Source organism: Pantherophis guttatus, chromosome 2 (genome assembly GCF_059756535.1).
Source record: "Pantherophis guttatus breed Tessera chromosome 2, ASM5975653v1, whole genome shotgun sequence".
NCBI lineage: Eukaryota > Metazoa > Chordata > Lepidosauria > Squamata > Colubridae > Pantherophis > Pantherophis guttatus.
This window is the reverse complement of record NC_142064.1, coordinates 268446516-268454469: the sequence shown is the minus strand read 5'-3', so window position 1 is coordinate 268454469 and position 7954 is coordinate 268446516. Positions and strand designations below refer to the sequence as shown.

Genomic DNA, 7954 nt, shown 5'->3' with positions numbered 1-7954 from the left:
TTAGTGAGCACCTAGAAGCCAAGAGGAACATATGTGGCAAATTTCAAGTTTGTAAGCTTTACAGTTCTGGAGATTTTGTGATGATGCGTGAGTGGTTTCACTTTTATATATATAGATAACATTGTAAAGTATCAATATACTAAATATCTACCGTGTTTTCCTGAAAATAAGACCCTGTCTTATTTTTTTTGTTTGAACCCTGAAATAAGTGCTTGGCCTTATTGCCATGCATTCAAAAGCCCAATTGTGCTTATTATCAGGGGATGTCTTATTTGGGGGGATAAATAGTATAAGAAAACAAATATAGGAAGGACTTACATGTGGTTTGTATGTTTCGCTTTTGTATCCTGGATATTTTTTCAAAATAAAACATTTCCACAACTCTTATAGGAGACAGAAAATTTAAATTGTCTAGAATTCATACTTTTGATGGATCTTTTGAGTTCACGTGAATCAAATTAGGCATGGTTGAAAAAGAACCCATGACAAATTGGGGGCAGTGGTGGAATCGGTTCTGATTCCTGGGACTTATTAAGTATTGTGTATGAAAACAAATAGCTGCTAAAGGAAGGAATATGGCACTCACAAACTGCAAGATTTTGCAAGCAGCAGCCAACATTCTGGATGCGGAAATCAGACTTCTCATTCTAGCCTTCAAAAGACAAGCAGCGATGGAAAGGTAGAACAGTCAGAAAAAGAGCTAGGTCCAGCTACTTGGCTGAATAGCAGAACAGAAATACTGAGGCAACAGCAAGAGGGATCAGATACTCTCTAATAAAGTTGTGGTTTTCTTTTTTTTACCTAAAAGATTTGTTGAAGAACATGATTAATTGGGTTTGATATTTTGGAATATTTGAAGCAATATAATGAAAAACAATCAGGAATCTATATATATAAAAAAGCAAAATGCCACTCACGCATTATCACAAAATCTCCAGAACAGTAAAGCCTACAAACTTGAAATTTGCCGCCTATGTTCCTCTTGGCTTCTAGGTGCTCACTAAGAAAGGATTTTTAGAAATGACCATCAGAGCATTAGTATTTCCTATATTATTATTAACACACTCTGATGCTAAGGCGTTGTACTCCCCCTCCCCACCTGAAAAAGAAATCTGTTCCAAATGCAAAACACAACCAGAGAAGTTTGTTTCAGTTTTATTTTCACAGCAGCAAGCAGGGGATAGGATAGGGGAGGCTTCTGTGGGGCAAGCCTGAGGGAGAGGAGGGGAGAGGATAGGGGAGGCTTCTGTGGGGCAAGCCTGAGGGAGAGGAGGGGAGAGGATAGGGGAGGCTTCTGTGGGGCAAGCCTGAGGGAGAGGAGGGGAGAGGATAGGAGAGGCTTCTGTGGGGCAAGCCTGAGGGAGAGAAGGGGAGAGGATAGGGGAGGCTTCTGTGGGGCAAGCCTGAGGGAGAGGAGGGGAGAGGATAGGGGAGGTTTCTGTGGGGCAAGGCTGAGGGAGAGAAGGGGAGAGGATAGGGGAGGCTTCTGTGGGGCAAGCCTGAGGGAGAGGAGGGGATAGGATAGGGGAGGTTTCTGTGGGGCAAGGCTGAGGGAGAGAAGGGGAGAGGATAGGGGAGGCTTCTGTGGGGCAAGCCTGAGGGAGAGGAGGGGAGAGGATAGGGGAGGCTTCTGTGGGGCAAGCCTGAGGGAGAGGAGGGGAGAGGATAGGGGAGGCTTCTGTGGGGCAAGGCTGAGGGAGAGAAGGGAAGAGGAGAGGACGATTATAACTACTCATTAATTTTCAAGATGTAAGTGTCGATTTATCAAGCCCGATCATAGTTTTCTAGCACAGCATGGTTATTCAGCTAGTATTTCTATATACAGACTATTTGATCTTAGAAAAACCACAAGCAGGATTAGGGATCCATTTTGTTCAGGTTTCCACTAGAAAGGCAAATTATGCAAGCTAGTATTTATTTTGATTATTACTTAGATGGTATTTGCATGGGATTTTAGTCAACTATATCTAGTCCTCAATTTACAACACTTCATTTAGTGATTGTTCAAAGTTACACCAGCACTGAAAAAAAGTGACATGACCATTTTTCACACTTGCGACCACTGCAGCATCAATGGTAGCCTGATCAAACTTCAAATGCTTGGCATCTGACCCCATTTATAATGGTTGCAATGTCTTTGGGTCATGTGATCACTTTTTGTAACCTTCTGATCAGTAAAATCAATGGAAAAGCCAGATTCCCTTAACAATAGTGTTACTAAATTAATCACTGCAATGATTGACTTAACATATGTGGCAAAAATGTCATAAAATGGAGCACAACTCACTTAACAACTGTTTCGCTTAGCAATGGGAATTTTGGGCTCAAACTGCAGGCATAAACCTGTATTTCTATTGAACATCTTCCCACACTTCCTTTATTGATATGGTTTCGCCTGCGTGTAAAGTAAATAGCAAGTACTTTATGGCAAGTAAAGAGCGTTATTTCTTGCAAAGCTCCTTCCACACTCCATGCATTCATATGGTTTTCACCCCTGTATGGATTCTTTCATGGGAAATGAGATCATAGATCTTTTTAAAGCCCTCTCCACATTGCACACATTTATATGGCTTCTCTCCTGCTTGGATCCTCTTGTGGGAATCAAGACGACTGGTAAAAGCAAAGGTCTTTCCACACTCCATGCACTGATATGGCTTCTCTCCTGTGTGGATCCTTTTGTGGGAGGTGAGAGCAGAATTCCACTTAAAGCCCTTTCCACATTCCACACATTTATATGAATTCTCTCCTGTGTGATTCTTCGAGATTCCTTTGATGTCTTATAAGAGAACGATTGTAACAGAAGGTTTTTCTGCACTCCATGCATTGATATGGCTTCTCCTCTTTATGGATGCTTTTATGGTGAATCATAGTATATTTACTACTAAAGCTCTTTCCACACTCCATGCATTGATATGGTTTCTCTTCTGTGTGGATCCTCTTGTGGGAATTAAGATTACTCTTACGAGTAAAGTTCTTTCCACACTCCATGCATTTGTAAAGTTGTTCTCCTTTGTGATTCCTTTCATGAGTTCTAAGAGAGTCATTATTACAGAAGGTCTTTCCACACTCCCTGCAAGTATATGGTTTCTCTTCTGAATGTGTCTTTTTATGAGAAATAAGATGCTCGGATTTATGAAAGGTATTTCCACCCTCCATGCATTTATAAGGTTCTTCCCCTTTGTGACTCCTTTGATGTCTTATAAGAGAATGATTATAACAGAAAGTCTTTCCACACTCCATGCATTGATGTGGCTTCTCTACAGTGTGGGTCCTCTTGTGGCAATTAAGATGACTACTCTGCCTAAAAGCCTTTCCACACTCCATGCATTGATATGGTTTCTCTCCTGTGTGGATCCTCTTGTGTCTATTAAAACTACTGCTATAAATAAAGGTCTTTCCACACTCCATGCATTTATAAGGTCTTTCTCCTTTGTGAATCCTTTGATGTCTTATAAGAGAGTCATAATAACAGAAGGTTTTTCTGCACTTCATACATTGATATTGCTTCTTCTCTGTATGGATAGCTTTATGGTGAATCAGAGCGTATTTCCTACTGAAGCTCTTTCCACACTCCATGCATTGATATGGCTTCTCTACAGTGTGGGTCCTCTTGTGGCAATTAAGATGACTACTCTGCCTAAAAGCCTTTCCACACTCCATGCATTGATATGGCTTCTCTCCTGTGTGGATCCTCTTGTGGGAATTAAGACTACTGGTACAAGTAAAGCTCTTTCCACACTCCATGCATTTATAAAGTTGTTCTCCTTTGTGATTCCTTTTGTGAGTTCTAAGGGAGTCATTGTTACAGAAAGTCTTCCCACATTCCCTGCAGGTATATGGTTTCTCTTCTGAATGTGTGTTTTTATGAGAAATGAGATGATCGGATTTATTAAAGCTCTTTCCTGATTCCATGCACTGATATGCTCTTTCTCCCATATCGATGTTTGTACGGTTAGGAAGCCAACTGACCCGAGGAAAGCCTTTTTTAATTCCACTTTGTGATTGCTTTGTTTCATCACTCTTTGGTTGCATCTGATCTGCAAATTTCCCCTTTTCCCTTTTCTGATGGATGGATTGGCATTCCTCCTTGCAATTCTTATTCTCTTGCCCATTAAAGCCTTCAAAAAGAAAAATGAAAATGAAAGTCTTGGTTATAGGATCTCAGGCCCATTGGGCACCCATTGACCAGATTCAGATATGAATACCGAACCCTGGTAGGCAGAATCTTGCTCAAGAGATGACATCACACCTATCTGTAGTCTGTCCCTCAGATTCTCCTTAATATCTTCTATGGCATGAAATGTTGTATTTTATCAGCAGAAAGCATTCAAAAAACCAATTACTTTATGTAACAAGGAAAGCTATGCAGTTTTCCAATATTTCTTTCAATAAATTTCCTTCTTCTATAAATTCAGTTTGGTGAAACAGTTAAGGCACCAGGCTAGAAGCTGTAAGTATAGTTCAGCCTTAGGGATGAATGCTGGCTGGGAGATTTTGGGCCAGTCTCTCTCAGCTCAACCCGTGTCACAGGGTTGTAGTAGGGAAAACAGCAGGAGGAAGGAATATTGGGCTTCTCCGCTGCCTTTATTATTTCCAAAAAATAAAGGAAGGATATAAATAAATAAGTGATGTTTTATCAGTAGTCACATCTCAGCCGCCCCGCCCCATGACGTTTCTATGTTTCTGAGCAAAGATAGGGATTCTTACCCAGAGAAAAGAAATTCCTGGAATTCTCCAGCATGACTTCTCCATGGAGAGCTTTTTGGTCAGCGTCCAGTTGAGACCACTCATCCTTGGAGAAATGCACAGCCACATCCTCAAAAGACAAAACATCCTAAACAAGGGAACAAGTTTTCCTTTTAACAGATAATCCCAAGAATAATTTGTCAGTTTTCTTCCACCAATTGAGAGATCCAGTGAACAAAATAGGCCTCTTCTTCAGAATTCAGAATGAGATCACTTGTAATAATGTCTATGGAGATTCTCAGTCACCAGGTCACGGTTGTCCCAAATGTTTTTAAAAGCAAACTCACAAAGGATCCCCTCAGAAGGGAGAAATAGGCAAGGCTGCATATCAGTTTAGAATAACCAGATGTCAGATTCATATTGCTTAGAAACAGCAATTTATTATAATAAATTCTAGAACAAAATGAAATCCATCCAAGATTTATGGACATTTTCCAATCTTTTTCCTCCTTACCTGAAATAGTGGTTCAGCCAATTCTTCAGCCACACCACAAAGAGGAGGTGATTCTAAAATTTCCAAGGACAGTTTTCTACTCTCTGTAAGAGAGGGAAAAACAGTGGAAGCAGATTTGTTATAAAGAGAGAGGTTCCAGGCAAAAGAATCAGCTAAATGTTACATCTCACAGAAAGAGCTTTTCTTACCTGGCATGGTGCCCTGACTTTGATCCCTGAACTTCAGCTCTCGAGAAGATCTGAATGAATCTTTCCTCCCCTTGGGATACTCAGTCACAGCTTCCAAGGATTTCTGGACATGATGTGATAGGAGAAACAAAGAAAGAGCACAGAAATAGAAATGAATTATCATATTGCACCTTTAAACCAGCAGACCCCACTGTCCATTGCTGAAACTCGAAACAGAATGGAAAAATTGCTCCAAACATATTTTCTTGAAGAATAATGGAACAACAGGCCACAGGAGTTAATAATTCCAGAAAACTGCAAAAAAGGAATTCACAAATTCAGAGATCTCCTCTATAGAGCTGCTAAGACTACATTCTCACACCTGCAACTCTTCTTGCCTCTTTTCCTCCTCCTGGTTTAGCAAGAAGCCTTCGGCCAGGGCCACCGCCTGGGAACTGGTCTTCGCTCCACACTCCCGCACCCATTTCTCCATCTCTGGGGGAAGGACAGCCAGGAACTGCTCCAGGAGCACTAAGTCCAGCATCTGAACCTTTGTGTGTCTTTCTGGCTGCAGCCACTGACTGCAAAGATGGTGAAGCTGACTGCAAACATCTCGGGGACTCTTCCCCTCCTGGAACTGCACTTTCCTGAAGTGACAATATTGGATCTCTAAACTTTTGGCTTCCTCTTCTTGGCTCTTCTGCCCAGAATTTACCCCATTCTTCCCACAGCTCCAAGGCTGAGCAGCTGGAGGGCCTTTTACAATTCTTGCATCTGCTGGGCTTTGTCCTTCCATCTTCTCTCTGGTCTCTAAGTCTCTGGTCTCATTTCCAAAATGGACTGATGAATTTCCAAAGGCCTTATTAATCACAAGAGGTCTAGCCAAATCTCTGAAGGCCATTGGACTCTAGAGGAACCAGGAAAGATTTCCAGTTTACATATCTGAAATGGAAAACACAGCCTGCTCAATATGGTAACAAATCTGAATACTGAGTAACCTCTTCCTTCTCCCCCCAAAAAAGAGATAGAAATCCAGCAATATCTGTAAGGAGGGGGTATCTTATTAGGAAGACTGACTACTGCAGTAAATTCAGGATCACCCTTTTAGATCAGCTTCAAACAAGGACGGAAAATATTGGATAAATACATTTAGAAAAGTTTGGGAATTCTAGTGCCTTATTATTTATACTAATAATTTCGATGGCTGCTTGCAAAGTAAAAAGCAACCTTTGCACAATCGGAATCATAAATCTTAGTTCACAAACAGCAATGGAGATGAGAACCCCATCAAACTCCTGGCCGAAACTCCTGGGGAAACTCCAGAAGGCAGAATTAAGAAACCATGATCCTAGGGCATACAGAACGAATATCTCAATGAATAAACCATCCATGCATTAACATGATGTGGAGGATCTTGTGATGTGCTGGAAGAACCAGTTGGTGGTGAAAGGGCTGGAAACCAGGAAACCGAGTTCCAGTCCTTGCACACCTTATATCCAATTTCTTGCACGCGGAGTTGCAGCCTTGCATGCAAAGCCAGCAGGAGCGACTTCGGCAGGGCGCTTCTCTCAGCCTAGGAAAGAGGAGGAGAAGGAATCCCCTTCGGAAAACAAGGCAAGAAATTTGCAGGAAATTGTCCAGGAGTCAAGACTGATTTGTAAGTAGAAATTTGTTTTGCAAAGCCGATCTCTCTCAACCCTCTCCCGCGCCCCCTTGCAGGGTTTTTCCCAATGAAATGGAGGGTAAATGGATCCCTTGGTTTCTGCGATCCTGATCCCCTCAAAAGGAGCAGCGCGATGGTCCGGAGCTTTGCTTTCTCCTCTGCCTGGCCCGTGCATGGACCGGGAGATGGGAGTGCGGGTGAGCAGGGGAACATGGGACCACGGGATCTCCCTTTCCCATAACTCCGAACCTGATGAAGTTTTGCAGGTCGCCATGCACGCCTCCAGTAACAACGTCTGGATTTCCATCCGTGGAAGATTTCCCTGCAAACTCTTGGACTTCTGGAGAAACTCAGAACCAAGGCTCACAGCGAAGGGGAGCCGGATCGGACACGGTGGAAAAGCCAGATGCGCTCCCAGCCTTTTCTGGGGGTGAAAAAAAAAAAGGGGGGGGGAGGCACGGAGAACACTTGTGACGGGGAAAAGAAGAATGCGCATGCTCAGTTTTCTTCGAAAGCGGGAGGGGGCTCTGGCCGGCTCTTCCAACGGCTACCGAGGGAGCCTCCTGGAGGATCCTGCGGGCGATTCCAAAGGACACGCAGGGCATCATCATTTCCATGTGGGACTCGGATGATGGGCATTATCACTAGCAGAAAAGTGTCCCTCTAATAACATTGACTGCCTAGAAAGGCCGTGTCATCTCCAGCAGGCGGCAGTTTTAAGATTTTCCTCTTTTTAATGTCTAAGAACCATCTGTGGTCTTGCCAACAGTGAGGAAATCTCTGTGGAGACTCAAAAGCCGCTTTCTTCAAGAGCAGCTTCTCTGCTGAAGGGTCTGTAGGTGCAAAAATCCTGTCAGAAATGGCAGGGCAGTCAAAACACAAGAAACAAAGCCTTTCTTTGAAAGACAAGCTTCTGTCTTGTGG

General features: G+C 42.8%; 1 long non-coding RNA gene and 1 pseudogene across 2 annotated transcripts in view; one reads left to right on the top strand and one right to left on the bottom strand.

Moving 5' to 3' along the window:
- The window catches only part of LOC148115844 (uncharacterized), an 81135-nt gene that overhangs the window by 25838 nt on the left and 47343 nt on the right, over positions 1 to 7954 (top strand). The gene's annotated exons all lie outside the window — the stretch shown is intronic.
- LOC132708969 (uncharacterized) lies at positions 1899 to 7397 on the bottom strand (annotated as a pseudogene). Its single transcript, XR_015731743.1, has 6 exons — positions 7280 to 7397; positions 5750 to 6309; positions 5389 to 5491; positions 5201 to 5283; positions 4708 to 4834; positions 1899 to 4118 (listed from the first exon to the last, which is right to left on the bottom strand). The product of XR_015731743.1 is annotated as an uncharacterized LOC132708969 (transcript).